This window comes from Orycteropus afer, unplaced genomic scaffold (assembly GCF_000298275.1).
Source record: "Orycteropus afer afer isolate SDZICR_OR568_19922 unplaced genomic scaffold, OryAfe1.0 scaffold00062, whole genome shotgun sequence".
NCBI lineage: Eukaryota > Metazoa > Chordata > Mammalia > Tubulidentata > Orycteropodidae > Orycteropus > Orycteropus afer.
In genome coordinates, this window is record NW_006921649.1 from 9,842,323 (window position 1) to 9,858,688 (window position 16,366).

Here is a 16,366-nt window from a genome sequence, read left to right on the forward strand (position 1 = left end):
GTATACTATATGAACAACCATAAGCGGTGGCTCTGTGTTAGACCTTCTCATTGTACTCTCCATGTCTTTTAGTCATTCTTTCATATTTTTCATCATTTTTTTATAAGCTGAATTATGGATTATATATGTGTGTGTGTGTGTGTGTGTGTATATATATATACACACACACATATATGAGTCAGCACCGACTCGACGGCACATAACAACAACAACAAATATATATATATATAATAGTTCAGTGTGTTGTTCTGTTATACATTTGGTTACCAAGAGTCAGACCTGACTCATTGGCAACTAACAATAAATGGTTCACTAATTTTCTCTTTATATGTGTCTGATTTACTCTTTAAACTACTTATATCCATCCATTGAGATTTTATACAATATTAATTAATATATTTTTCATTTCTAAATATTCTATATGGTTCTTTTTCAAATCTACTAAGATATTTCATGGTATCTTATTACTTGTACGTATTTTCAAGCCTGCCTTTTATTCTTTTAAACACATATATATATCTATTCTGTGTCTCATAAAAATTCTAATATCTGAAGCTTTGTTGACCTGAATCTACTGTCTATTGTTGCTGCTGGCTCTCTTTCATAGTACCTGGTTTCCTGGTGTGTTTTATAATTTTTTGGTGGTGAATGTTCTTTGGAACTTTATCATAGGGAATTATTTGAAGAATGAGTTAAAATTTAATTTCTCCAGAAATGGCTGTGTTTCTTTCTTCTGATCACCTGGGGGAACTACCAACCCAGGGCCATTTTAAATTAAATTTTCTACTTAAAGTTTTCAGACCTTAAACTCAGTGACAGTTTTTAGTTCCAAAGTTTCAGGGAAAATGAATCTTCCCTCCCTCTTCAGCATCCAAGTTATGACAGGCAAATTTTCTCTGCTAGTTCATTTCTCATTCATCTTTAAATTAAAGGTATAATTTCTCATTCATCTGTATATCGAAGGTCTAGATGTTTGAGGTCTAAGATTAGTTTTTCTGTTTTGTTTTGTTATTTGAGGTGGGGAGGGGTCTTTATCCACTTGGTAGAGCCTACGTCTTACATTCTGGTGTCCATGCAAAGTTTTCAGATAACCTCAGATGCTAGAAATGGCCTAAAATTACATATCTAATTATTTTATAACTGGTTATGTAAAGGCAGTGGACCTATGCACCGGTCCCCAGCTTTCATAGTCAAAACCATGATCAAAACCTAAAATCATCCAAGTCTTCCAGAGCCAGGGATCCTGTCATCAGACACTACATTCACTTTAATGAAGAGAAATATCACCTGGGCTAAGAAAGGTAGTCCATCTATCAGCTATTTAATCTAGACTTTCATCTATAGATACAAAGATTGAATTCCTGACTCTTTTTAAAACAGAAATTTTAGTCCTAACCTTAGATCATGTTAATGTTCTTGGCTAAGAAAATCTGTTCCATTTTAAGGAACTGACATTAGTGCAACTAATTGATAAAATTGATTATCTGCTACTTAACCATGTTAATAACATAATTAAGGAACTCTGAAATGATGAAAGCTGATTTTTTTGCTGATGGAAATACAGAACACTTGATTTGAATGATAGTATTTCTAAAACCGTGTTCCTTGAAACACTAGACAAATGACAGCTTAAGAAATGTTATATTCTTGCACCTTTTCTTAGAGATTCGCTATGTACATTAGAACATTAAGGGCTCTGAGAAGTTCTGCACTAAATAAATCTCTTTAATTTTGTTTGATGCAGAGTTTCTCAGTTATACTTGACCACAAAATTTTTAGAGATTTGGAATAGAAAGAATCCATTTCTTGGATGGAAGTCATTACTGTCAGAGAAAATTTTGTGTCATCAATGAACATTGAAAAGTGGATAATAGAGAAGGTAACATTTATTCAGCAAATATTTATCGAATGACCACTATGAGCCTGTCCCTGTGGGTATTTATCTGTGAATAAAATAGACATGGTTTCTGTCTTGTGAAGCTTATAGGGACATCACGTTGTCACATTTCTGCTAAGGCACAAATATTAAGTAGTTCTAGCTTAGCTGCTGCTCAAGTTATTAGACTTAATAACTAAATAAGTTATTAGATAACTCTTAATCTCTATCTTTATTTCTCTCTGGACTTTCATTGCTTTGGAGCAAGACTCTATACTTTCTCAAACCGAACCAAACCAAACTCCCTGCCATTGAGACAATTCCAACTCAAAGTGACCCTTTAGGACAGAGTAGAACTGCCCCCACAGGATTTTCAAGGCTGTAAATCTTTACGGAAGAAGACTGTCTCACCTTTCTCCTGTGGAGTGGCTAGTGGGTTTGAACTGCCAACATTTTGGTTAGCAGCTGAATGCTTTAACCACTATACCACCAGTGCTCCTATACTTTCTTAACAGCACCCTTATCTCATTCCCCTGACCCCAATTTCCATTCTATCAGTACATTCTCCATGTTATACCAATGCACTCTTGCTTGAGTTTAAATCTGACCACATATCTATCTTGCCAAGCAACCTGTGAAGTTTCCCATAGCCTACACTGGAGGTACCTGGGTGGTTTAGTAGAGATTAAAGACTCTCCACAGCGTCCCTTCCTGGCTGCATCCCTGCCTTTCTCACCATGAATCCTCTGTGTAGTCTCCTTCACCCTGCTGTATGCTTGTCACACCTTGCACTTTTACACTTGCATGACTTTTTTTTTTTTCCATATTCTTCCCCCTGCTTCACTGTTTTCCTCCTTGTCTTCCAGCAAAGCACATATTCCTCCTTCAGGGTCCAGATCAACAGTCAGAACCTCTCCAGGGCTTTGGCTGATTCTAGCCCTAGAAGGGACAGTAATGTCTCTTTTCCTGGGCTTCACAATGCCGTCTGCATTTACCATATCAACTTCACCACATCTAGGGTCAAATTTATTATCCTTATCCACGCTGGTGTGTTTGAGGGTGCACATTCTACCTGATCACAGTATTTGTATAAGCACCGTCTTATTCTTTTTGCCTTCCAACACATTTCTGTGGAGTCACAACTGTATGGAGCCATTTGTCCCTTCTCACAAGTACTATTCCCCACTCTCTCTTTTGACAGTCCTTAGCCAAGGATACACCAGGGTTAGAACTCAGGTGAATTTGAAACAAATTCCCATTCTCTTTCTCCACCTCCCCACAGAATCACTTATTCTTGCCAAGGTGTGTGTTTATGTGTGTGGTGCAGTCAGAGATGGGCTGGAGAGGTACCCAGTATTCTGCTGTATCCATCAAGGACACTACATTTTTCATAACTTGCTTGTGCAAGTTATTAACATTAGAATCATTTGTCACATGAGGTCCTAGTGACAGTCCGTGGTCCCTACGAGGGACCAGGATATATTTCTTGGGCTCTGGAAATAGGAATGAATACATTCTCTTACATAAATATGTGACTCTATAAATTATAAATATTTACTGACAGTATGCTATGTGCCAGGCTCTGTGCTGGGAGCTGGGATATAGAGAGGAACAAAGCAGAGCAGAACCACTTCCTAGTTTTCATGGAATTATTGTGTACAAACTGCTCTGCTGGTGGTGTGGGACAGATAATTAACAAGTAAACAAATCAGTAAGGTTATTTTGGACAATGATAAGGGTTATAAAGAAACTAAAACAAGGAAGGGCTGATAGGGATGATGTGGGGGAAGAATGGAGAGGCTGCTCTAAGTGCAGAAATCCTGGAGGTTTTTTGGAGGAAGTGGCATTTGTGCTCAGGTGTGAATACCCAATTGTTGTTAGTTGCCATCTAGTTGATTCTGATTCATGGTGACCCCACATGTGCAGAGGAAAACTGCTCTGTACTTTCAAGGCTGTTACCTTTCAGAAGCAGATCACCAGACCTGTCTTCCAAGGCACCTCTGGATGAGTTTGAACCGCCAGCCTTTCAGCTAGTAGTTGACTGGCTTAACCATTTGTGCCATCTAAGGACTTGAATACCAGGAAGGGGCCAAATATGTAAACATCTGGGGGAAGCGGAAAGATCACTCCAGGCCAGTCAGAGAGGAGAGTAGGGCAACAGCTTTGAGCTAGAAATGCATTTAGTGAGCATATGGAAGAGAAATTGTGAAAGCTGGACAATGAATAAGGAAGACCACAGAAGAATTGATGCATTTGAATTATGGTGTTGACAAAGAATACTGGATATGCCATGGACTACTGAAAGAATGAACAAATCTGTCTTGGAGGAAGTACAGCCTGATTGTTCCATAGAAGCAAAAATTGTGAGACTTCTCTTCTCATACTTTGGACATGTTTTCAGGAGGGACCAGTCCCTGGAGAAGGATATCATGCTTGGAAAAGTAGATGGTTAGTGAAAAAGGGGAAGACCTTCAATGAGATGGATTGACATAGTGGTTTCAACAATGGACTCAAGCATAGAACAATTGTTGAGGATGGCGCAAAACTGGGCAATGTTTTGTTCTTTTGTACATGAGGTTGCTTTGAGTCAAAACTGACTGAAAAGCACCTAACATCAACATCAACACAAGAGAAAGAAGGGAATTGTGGTTGGACCAAAGTAAATGAAAAAGAGGAGGGTGGAAGAAGTAGCCAAGGCTAGGTTATGCAAGGTCTTGGAGGCCAAACTAAGGAGCTGGGATTGTATTTTCAGTGCAACAGGAAGCCACTAGAAGGTTTTAAACAGGAATTATATCCTCCAATTTATGTTTCTCCAAGCTCAGTTGTACAGGGAAAGAATTGTAGAGGGGACAAGGTAAACCCACATAGAACCTTCAGGACTTGTCCAGGCAGGCCTGGTGTTGGGATGGACCAATGGCTATTAGTCAGACATGGTGGGATGCAGCCCTTCCATCTCTCAGGAACCCAGTCTTGGAGAGCTCCCAGCAAATGATATTATCCTCAGCCTGGACTGCTTGGTATGCACAAGCTCCTCCTGAGGGTGTGCATAGGCTGAGCTGCAGCAGCATGCTCCCCAGCCATGCCCGAGGAGAAAAGAAAGAAGAAGATGGAACCCCAACCAGCACCTGCTGTGACCCAGACACTGGGCTGAATACAAAGGGCACTTTCTGTGTCACCCCTCACAACAGCCCTGTGAGGGAAGTCTGCAACTTGCAAATGAATCATAAAATTCTGGGCAGGGAAGGGTGGCTGGAAATCATGTAAACTTTCCCTTGTCTCCAAACTTTTGTATTCCTAGTTCTCATTTATTTATTACTCACATCCTTAAATTGCTATGTTCCAGTCATTTTACAAATATTAATTCTTACAGCTATTTCCTGAAATTGTTACCAGTTACCATCAAGTCAACCCTGACTCATGGTGATCCCATGGACAATGGAGTGCAATGCTGCCTGGTCCTGCACTAACTCCATGTTCAGATGAGGATCAGACTATTGTGATTGCCAGGCCTTTGTTCTTTGTCCATCTTAGTCCAGAAGCTCCGCTGAAACCCATTCAGCATCACAGCAACATGCAAGCCTCCACTGACAGGCAGATGGTGGCTCTGCGTGAGGTACTTTGTCCAGGAATGGAAATCAGGCCTCTTGCATAGAAGACAATAATTCCACCATTTAACCACCACTGCCTCTCACTTCCTAAATAGGAACCGTGATTAACCCCATTTACCTGGTAAAGGAAACTGAGGCACAGAGAGGTTAAGTAACCTGCTCGAGGTAACATCAAGCCAGGATAGAAACTCCGGCCCTCTGGCCCAAGATCCATGTACCTTTTAACTCTTAACTATGCCACTTCCCCTTTGTTGGCCCTTATCCAGAAAAAGGGAACGATCTCTTCTCCCCCAGAGGAATAAGTCATCTCTTGTGTGCATATTGTTATCACTGAGCTGTGATTATCTTTAGGTCTACCTCTTGAAACCAGCTGCTACCAAGTCATCCCTGACTTGTGATGACCCCATGTGTGTCAGAGTAGAACTGTGCTCTGTAGGGCTTTCAGTGGCTGATTTTTCGGGAGTGGAACATCACGACTTTCTTCTGCGATACCCCTGGGTGGACATGAGCTGCAACATTTTGGTTAGCAGCCAAACATGTTAACTGTTTGCATGCCATTCAGGGGTGGAGAAATCATTCCCATTACAATCTCCTACAAGGGGAAAGGGCCTCAGAAGGAAAGCTAGACCCAGCAGACCTGTCTTATTTAACCCTGTGTCCCCTGACTCAGCACAGCATCTGGAACAGAGAAAGTCCTCAATAATATCTGTCGAATGAGTGGGTTGAGGAGGTCTTTGAGGAGATTTTTACAACTGACTTGATACTTCTACAATGCAGATGGACCCATGTTGCCATGGCTCTCTCGTTCACATTCTGGGGTGAAGTCCAGTGTGGCAATCTCCAGCTGCTCTTCAGCTCCAGCTGATGGCACCTGTGGGGATGCAACCCAGTGTCCCAAGGTTTTCTGATTTTCGTGAGAACCTGGATACACAGATGTTGTGCAAAGTTATCTGATTTTTAAAGACTCTGTGGCCCAAAGAAAATATATCTAAAGGCTGGATCAAGTCAACAGGTCACCGATTTGTTATCCTCCCAGTCTCAAATGCGCAGGAGGTGGGCCAGAATCTGCTCAGGGTTGTTTGACACTAAGAAGGATGAGAAAGTCCCAGAGCATTTGAGAGGAAGTTGCATTGTCATGCCTACTCATCCAGGTCTGTGACATGCTTGGTGTTTATTTTCCAGTTGTCATCCCAAGATTTTAGTTAAGTTTTATCTTATCTTGCAGCCATTCTTTAGGGGGATTAAGGACAGAAGGGCCTTGTGTACAAAACAGTTCCAGGGTGGTGAAAGGAGGGTGGCTGTTCTGGAGGTCCTAATTGTTCTGGGAGATGGTTTTATGTGAGAATCTCAAGAAACAAGTCTTGAAAGCCAGGTTCCGGACAGAGCAGTCCCACCGCCCTTCCCTAAGCAGAAATTCACCTCCCATTACCAAACTCAAGGATATGAGTTTTATTCTCTTAATCAAGACAGAAAATGTCTTTGCAGGCATGCTTCCCAGTAGGGAAGTTGTTTTGTTTCTTGTTTTTAATCTCCCATTTAATCCCTTCTGCTGCCACCAGAGCTCCTTTGACTCCGTCTGTTTATCTGTTTCTTTCCCCGTGATTGTCATCCTGCTCTTCCGTCTCAGCCTCTGCTTCTGGTCCCCCTCGCCCTTCGGCCCTGCATCCCTAGGAGCCTAGTGGGTGGGGAGGGGGCCTGCACTCATCCCGGCTCCGTTTGGGGAGGACTTTTAATCCAGGCATGTTGCCAACACCCAGCTCTGCTTTTGCACCAGGTATTTAATTAGAGCAGGGATTCCCGGGGGATTGGAGATGCTGGCTGGCAGGGAATGGGCTCTATCTCCACATCTTATTTTGACAAGCGCTGTAATTATCCCCGCACACTGGCGGGAGGAGGCAGAATCGCTTTCCTTCCCAGCCTCATCTTTTCAGAACAAGAGTACTCAAGGCTCCTCACTGCTCCGCCAATAAACAACCCTCATGCCTAGGTTCACCAATTAGGACAAGATTGAGCTCAGCCATTACTCAGGTTAATGCAGATGTGCAGTTCAGTGTGATTAGCCACAGTGTTGCACAGTTGGGGTCTCAGAGCACCTGCTCCACAGAGCATAGGGCTGCGAGGGAAACAGCTCCCAAGGAAGATCTCTGGGGCCAAATAGATAAGAGGAGAATCATGTCCCCTTAAAGGACAGAGGCCACTTCTACTGGAAACAACATATATTGATAATTGATTGGAATATCTATTGTATAGTAATTTGGTACTTAAGTTAATGTTCGTAAGATGTCCTTGGGTGGCTCAAACAGTTAAGTGCTTGATTACTAACCAAAAGGTTGGAAGTTTGAGTCCTCCCAGAAATGCCTCAGAAGAAAGGCCTGGTGATCTGCTTCTGAAAAATCAGCCACCAGACACCCTATGGAGTATAGTTCTCTACTCTGGCACATATGGGCCAATGGGGAACTGGTTTGGTCTGGCTTTTTCTTTTTTTCCCCACCAGTCTTGTCAGGTACCTATTATCACCTCATATTACAAGTGAGCAGAGGCTGTGAAAGGTGAAACCACACAGTCAGTTGCAGTGACCTCAGGATCCTAAACAAGGGAACCTACAGCTTCTGCTCATTCATTGTGTCCCAGGGATGCCACTCATCCCCTCAGGCTTTACCCCAAATAATTCTTAGGTGTATGCTGGAATGATCTAGCCATGTCAGGAGCAGTTACTTCCTCCTTAACCACACGAAGGAGGTTCTGTAATGACACTATCTTCATCTGCAAAAGGGCCATGTCCCTCCCTGATTCGCAGAGTCTTCATGAAATGAACCTAGATGGCACTTTGAAAGTCCTGGGTAAGATGAGAAGATCTTGGATCTTGTGAATTCTCAAGTTATTGAGACTGTCGCATGATTTGTGACATAACCTAGGGCCACAAGGACACAAGACGCAGGAAAAAAGTTTCTGGAGAAAAGGTTAATGGAGTGAAAACACTAATGAGCTCAGCCCTCTGAACCTGTCTTCTGCCCCAGCCCAGCCTCCAGATATCCTTTGACCTGTCTCCTGACCCTGGCATGGGGCAGGGCTGGGCCACTGTGCACCAACTTGCAGCAGCTACACTGTATGCCCATTACCCAGCCTTGGGATTCATGATCACCTGGTCCCTGCCCTCTTAAACACTTGTGGGTGCTGTCTGTCTTCAGTTCCCTCCTCTTTATTGGCAAAGGCAATGGTGAAGGCCTTATGTCAGCAGGGAAGATGAATAGGGAGGGGCAGGGTGTGCAGCAGAGGTTCTGGAAGTACGCAGGGGCAGCTGTCCAGATGGGAGGACCTAAAGCATCTCTTTCCATTGTCTTCATCCAGCCTCATCTGGGGATGGCTCAGCTTGTGAATGGGCACCCCCTCCACCCCGAGTATTTGTTCCAGAGCCTGCCCTGTGATTCAGGAAAGGTAGGAGCACTTGGGGTGTCCTGGCTCTCCATGCAGACAACATATTCCTGTTGTTATTATGTGCCATCGAGTCAGACTCGACTCATAGTGACCTCTCCTTGGGTTTCCGAGGTGGTATCATTACAGAAATAGATTGCCCAACCTTTCTTCCGAGGAGTGGCTGGTGGGTTTGAATTACCAGCCTTCTGGTTAGCAGTCAAGTGCCTTAGGCACTATGCTACCAGAGCTCCCAACATATTTCTAGATGTTCATTTTGCATCTGTTCCAGCTGCCACATCAGGGAACTTGTGCTGGTCTGAAGCCTGCAACCTGAGTACTGAAAAAATTTCTTGGGTTGGGCAGATTGAAAAAAAAAAAAAGTTGCCATCAATTCAATTCCAACTCTTGATGACCCCAACAGAGTTAGAAAAACTATGTTCCATTGGATTTTCAAGGCCACGACCTTTTGGAAACAGATTGCCAATTGCAAGGTGCCTCTGGGTGGACTTAAGTCTTCACCCTTTCATTTAACAGCCACATATTTAACAGTTTGTACCACCCAGATAGACCTGGGTGTATATCCAGTCATCACATCTACCAACTGTGTGACCTCATCCTCAAGAAGTGATCTCTAAACCCTTTCGACCTTCATGGAGGGTACAAGTTCAGCACATAGGCTCCAGAGCCAAGACTGCCAAAGCTCTGATCTCAGCTCAGCCTCTCGCTAGCTATGCAACCTTGGCTAAATGACTTAACACCCCTGTGCTTCAGACTTTCATTAACTAGAAAACAGAGCTAATGCAGGTACCCACCTGGTGGGATTGTCAAAAGCTGAAACAAATTCATGCTTTGAGTGACTCACCACATGGTAAGTGCTCAAATGTGTTAGGTACTATTAAGGGGTGGTATACATTTTCTGGAAAAAATATGCATAAACTTCAGCCAATAGTTTTCTCTCCTAAGGATTTGTACCCTTTGTGAAGCTATCTCAATGTGGTGTGGCCTGGAGGGGTGAAGCCAGGCAGAGTGGTATCAGTACCCTATGCCTTCTTCCCTGAACCTCCTCCTCTCCTGTCTTCACCCTAGCAAGCTCCTTGTGGCTCATACTGTAGTGTTTACTGAGACCCTGTGTGTGCTAACCTGGCACTTGAGATCAACACCAAGGATGAATGAGCAATGGGCCCTGTGCTCTCAGAGACAAGCAATTGCAGGATTGTGGAATAAGTGCAGGATAGACAAGAGTATGTGCTGTAAAAGGAGAAGGAAGGTGCTACCCAGATAAGGGACTAAGGAAAGGCAGACAATTAAAAACTGTCAGAGAATGATGTTATTGTAGTAGTTAACTGCCATGGAGTCATCCACCAGCTTATGGTGACCTCATGCAAAAGAAACAAAATGCTGCCCAGTCCTGCACCATCCTCATGACTGGCTGTGGACTGGACTATTGTGACCCATGGCATTTTCAGTGGCTGATTTCAGAAGTAGACTGCCAGATCTTTCTTCCTAGTCCATCTTAATCTGGAAGCTCTGCTGAAACTGATTTAGTATCACAGCAATGCACAGCCTCCACTGACAGATGGCTGGTGGCTGTGCATGAGGTACATTGGCCAAGAATCAAAACAAGGTCTCCTCCAAGAATGCTATCACTGATCCACCAAGGTCTTGATCAGGAAGTGATGAACACTATGGAATAAAAAATAAGCCACTGTAAAGGGAGAGTTGGAGACCAGGGAAAGCTCTTTCAGAATGTACTACTTGAGCCATGTGACCATCAGAGGGCTAGTGTAGGAGCCCTGTGGCAGGAATGTGTTTGAAGAATTGGAAGGAGGCCAGAGTGGCTGGAGTGGAGTGAGGTAAAGGAGATGCCAGGAATGAAGTTGGAGAAATAGCCAGTGTCCAAATCAGGCAGAGTCTTAGATCCCCAGTGAGAAATTTGGGCTTAAATCTAGCATGAGGTTGTTGTGAGGATTAGATGACAGAAGGTAAGTCAAGTGCTTAGAACAATGTTTGAAACACTAGTAAGCCTTCAATAAATGTGAGACTTTGTAAGGGCTATGCCATCTCTTTCCACACACTCAGTCCTGGGTCTGTCTGTGGTCTACTAGGAAATATTTAGGAAAGAACGCAGTACTTAAAGTTATATGGACTTGGGTGACAAGTCTCAGTTCAGCCTTCCCCAGCTAGGTGACAGCTTTGGTTACTTTGTGTTGCTCTGACAGAAAATAGCACAAGTGGGATGGCTTTACTAACAGGAGTTTATTCTCTTACCATTTAGGAGGCTAGAAGTTCTAGTTCAAAGTGCCAGCTCTAGGGGCTGGGTGAAAGCCCCTCAACCTTGGGCTTCAGCTCTGCCTCTTGCTCTTGGCCCACTGGAGCTGGAGGAATCTCTTCACTCAGGCTGCTAAGGCTGGCAAACCCAAGGTTGACAAATACAATGGCACAGTCCCAATAGTACCAAACAACACAGCAGGCCAGTAGTTCAAGTCCCAAGATTGACAGGAAACATGACAGGCTGCTAAATGAAGCGTGCATGCAGGGTTCAAGCATGCCAAAAAGCTGCCAAGACCTTCCTAAAACTTCTCCTTATATATTGGAAGCAGACAAAATCCCTGAGGCAGCTACTCAGCTAATCCAGTAGATTCTACCATGGAGCTGATTACCAATCTCATCATGGGAATAACTACATCCAGCCACCCAGACACTCAAAACTAGGCCCAGCCAAGTTGACACATACCCTTAACTACCACAGTGACTTAGCCAAGCCCCCTTCCTTTCATGAGTTTCAGTAAAATGGCTGCATCCCCACCCCCAATATCCCACCCCAGGTGGCTGTGATGATGAACTTGAAAGTTAAATGCTTTCAAAGATTTAAACTGCTCTGATATCTAAAGTCATCCAAGGTTAAAAGGCTCAAACTGGTTGGGACTTCAGGAAAAATTCCTTTCAGCTATTATCATTGGACAGGTGGGACTCTGGGCTCACTTGTAGAGAAAGGTCAGAGTGGGATTGGACTGGACAGCATAACTCCATTCCGGATCCTGGGAGGGCCTCGGAGTGACCATGGCTGTGCTGTCAGGGAAAGCTGCTGTCCCATCAGTTTGTCCAGCTCCTGGGGCTGCCAGGAAGGATCCAACGTGCTTTTGTTCAGTCTACCTGTGCATTTCCCAGGAAAAGACAGCTGAGTGCTGATTCAGGGAACTGAAATCCTAATGGCCCCCAAGTCTATTTAATGAGCTGGAAAAGCACAAACAGAAATCCTTAAGGGCATCAGCCATGAAACACAAATCTAGTAAAATAAAACAAAGTGCTTATAAATCCTAGAGTTGGTTAAAGCCCGGAAATTGCAGACGGACATATGGAGCTATATCCTGTTAGCCTCTATCAAGCTGGGTGGCCTTTGGCAAGTCTCATCTCTTCCTTGGGCCTCAGTTTCTCCTGTAAAAACTATAAAATGTGGTTTTTTAAAAAAAAAGATAAATGGAGGGTGGTAATGATCTCTCTGTTCCCTTCCATTCCAGACAAGCTTTGATTCTAAGCATTTTTCTTAACCCAAGTTTACCCTAGCTTATCCTTTATTTAGCATCATGTATGATTTCCTCTTGAGAATCCTCTCCCCTATCCCAGTTTAAATATCTCTCAATGTAGAAGCTACCTTCACTCTGTTGTTGTTCACTCTAGGTAGAATTAATTCCTCCCTTTTGAGACCAAGACTCCATTTGCAACTTTGATGGAAGTAATGCTAAATGCATTTTTTAAATTCCACTTCTATAGTCCCAAGACACTGTTTACATCATTCTTATTTAACCTACTATAGTAAATCTGTGATTGGTTGTTTGTATAGATGTCAAATCACCTATGAAGCAGGAACATGTATTGTTCATTTCTGTCTTTCTCCCCAGTACATAAGATAGGAACCATTTTCAAACATGCCCTAGTTTTTCAAACCTTGTAACTTCACATCTTCTCTCTCTACTGCTTGGTAAGTCTTCACCTTTTCCCTGACCTTTGGTCATACTCCTATTTATCCTTTAAAGTCCCACTCAAAAATCCCCTCTTCTGTTAAAGTTTACCTCCTGTAGGCTAAGAGAGTTTTACCCTTGGGCCCTTGGTACTCTCCTCCTCTATTGCCACAGGCATTGTGTATTGCCACGAGCTGATTACTGGCCCTCCCCTCTGCCTGGAGGGGTCTACAGGAAGAAAGGCTAGAAACATTTTAGTCTGCATCCCCAGTGCTCTTGGCCAGGTTCAGAGAGGGCCTTTGTGCTGGTTGGGGGCACTGAACGTACTTGCTTGACAGTGGTCCTAGCTATTAAAGAGATGTTAAGGCTCTGGATAAAAATATCTAAACATAAACAGATGCCCACAACTCACCAAGACCCCAAAGCTATGGATTCTCTGAATTTGCACCTTAGGCAGTTTCTTGATTACTATTCCATCTCCCTGGCCACATTTCTCACTCTCCCAATTCTCTCCTGCTTATCCTCATCCATATAAATAGAGCCAACATTATGTCTCAAGAACAATTCAGTTGCATAGACACAGTTTTATTTTGTAAATTGGGTGTGGGGGGTGTTCATAGGTGAGGTTTAATATTATGCTGTGTATTATAATACTAACATATGTAACATATATTCATTTTGTACAAAGCAAATCTTTGTGACAAAAACGTTTATGTGACAAAATTTTAAAATAGTAAATAAATAAAGCTGGCGGTCAGCCTAAAACAGAATCTGGAAGATCTCTAAGCTCTTGGAGGACCTCTGAGCACAGCTGGGCCACTATCAGGAGGAGATGAATTTTCAGGGCAGTAAGCTTTGGTAGCATAGTGCCTAAGGCACTTGACTGCTAACCAGAAGGCTGGAGGTTCAAACCCACCAGCCACTCCTCGGAAGGAAAGTTGGGCAATCACTTCCCTAGTGATACTGCCTCAGCAACCCAAGGAGGGGTCACTATGAGTCGGGGCCGACTTGCCAACACATAACAACAACAACAACAACAAGCTCTGTGTAGGGCGAACAGAGGAGAGCTCATTAAATTGACCCCACATCACTTCCTCCAGTTTGCCCTCTGAACCTCTGGGCTTGCTGCAGAAAGTATCATGGAAGAATTCTCTATTAGCTTCTCATGACCTGTTGAGGTGTGTGTGCCCCAGCACTTGTTACCCCACCCTGGATCTTGGTTGAAAGCACAGATGAGTTTGGTCAGTGTTCTGATCTCATGGAAGGAGAGCTTTGACAGGTGGCACAGGCTTGTGGCAAATGCTCTGGAAGAGACAAGACCTAGGTCTTAGGCTCAGCTCAGCCTGTGACCTTGGACATCTCAATCCATAGCCCTTGATCTCAGTTTCTCTGCTGTTTCATGGGGATAGTTGAACCTCCTTGTTCCACAGGAGCATGTGTCTAGCTTCCAAGAGCCCCTTCATGACTCACATTAGCTAGTAGTGTTGTCTTCCCAACCCTCTCACCCTTATCCTCAGGGATCAGGGTGGTCTATTTTTGCTTTTTATGTTATTTTTGTTTTCCAGGGTAGTTATATGCATCCTAGAGTCCCTGAGTGGAGCAAATGGTTAGTGCCCTCAGCTGCTAACTGAAAGATTGGCAGTTCAAGTCCAGTCAGGGATACCTCAGAAGACAATCCTGGGGATATGCTTCTGAAGAATCAGTCATTGAATACCCTGTGGAGCACTATTCTTCTCTATCACAGTTGGGCTTGGCACGAGTCGGAGTTGGCTTGATGGCAACTGGTATATTCCTCTCAGAGATTTGAGTTTTGAAGACTATCCAGAGGAGAAACCGTTTTATAGTTTAATGCTTTTCAGTTGCTGTCTCTCTCTGCCCTTTTCTCCAAATGTTTGTGTCTCCTTCTGACTATCTTTGCCTACTTCTTTCTTCTGTCATTTGCTGTCTCTTGCCTTCACACTATTTCTCCCTGGTCCCTCCTTCCTCCTCTCTCTCTTTCTCCTTTCTCTCTACCCATCCCTTTTCTCCTTCTGTCTCTCTCCATTCCTTCCTCCTCTGTTCCTCTCTCTCTGCAAATATCTCTCCATTTCTCTCTCTAACTGCCCACCCCTCCAGTAGGAAGGGGCCCCTCTGAGCCAGGCAGCTGGGCCAGCTACCTCCTATGATACAGTCAGGAGCTGCTTCAGTGGGCAAGAGCCCAGACTCCTTGCTAGAGCATGGCAAGGAGTTTGTTTCCAGTTACCAAAGGGCATTTGTAATTAATGTGGGCCGTGATTAAGGAGCCAGAGATGTGTTTATGCTCCTTGTGGGCTGCGGTGAAACACCCATAACATTTAATGTGGTGCATTGACATTTAAATGTCAATTAAAAAGTCCCCGTTCTGCTCGGCTGGCCCCTCGATCCTCAGATGAATGTTGCCCTCTTGCCTCCCTCACCAACTCTACTGGGTGTGTTGGTACACAAGTAGTGATCCATTCGTACCACCATACAGTAGGTATACAAGAATGAACCATTCAGTTCAATGCCATGCACATTTCTTGACATCTTACTGTATAGCAAACATTATCCTAGGAATTGAGGCTACAAAAACTATCATGATTCAGACCTGCCCCCAAAACGTGTTTTTGGTTCTCTAGTGATGCAGTGCATAAGGCATTTGACTGCTAACCAGAAGGTTGGCAGTTCAAACCCACCAGCTGCTCCATGGAAGGAAGATGGGGCAATCTACTTTCATCAGGATTTACCACCTTGGAAACCCATTGAGGGTTGCTATGAGTCAGAATTGACTCGATGGTAGTAAGTGAATGCCATTCTAACAGAAATACCATGAGTGGATGGCTTGAACAAACAAGGATTTATTCTCTTACAGTTTAGGAGGCTAGAAGTCTGAGTTCAAAGTGCCAGCTTTAGGGACTGGGCAAAAACCCTTCAACCTTGGGCTTCAGCTCTGCCTCTTGCTGCCAGCTCACTGAAGCTTGAGGCTTCTTTTAACTCAGGCAGCTGCTGGCTGCTGAAACTGACAAACCCAAGGTTGATCAGTAAAATGGCACAGTCCCAAGGTTATTAAGCAACACATCAGGTCACTAGTTCAAGTCCAGAAATAGTCCCAAGATTGGCAGGCAATCATAGCAAGCTGCTGAATGAAGACTCAACTACATGCAGGGTCTAAGCATCCCAAAAGAGCTAGAGACCTTTCTCAAAGCTGCTTCTTATATACTGGAAGCAGATCACAAACCTAAGAAGCTACTCAGCTGCTCATGCTAGATTCCACCATGGAGTTGATTGCCAATCTCTTCATGGGGAATACTACATCTAGCTGCCAGCCACTCAAAACCAGGCCTAGTCAAGTTGACACACAACTTAACTACCATAAGATGTTGTTGTTGTTGTTATGTGCCATCGAGTTGGCCCCAACTCATAGCAACCCCTCCTTGGGTTTCCAAGGCAGTATCACTACGGAAGTAGGATTGCCCAACCTTCCTTCCGAGGAGTGGCTGGTGGGTTTGAAC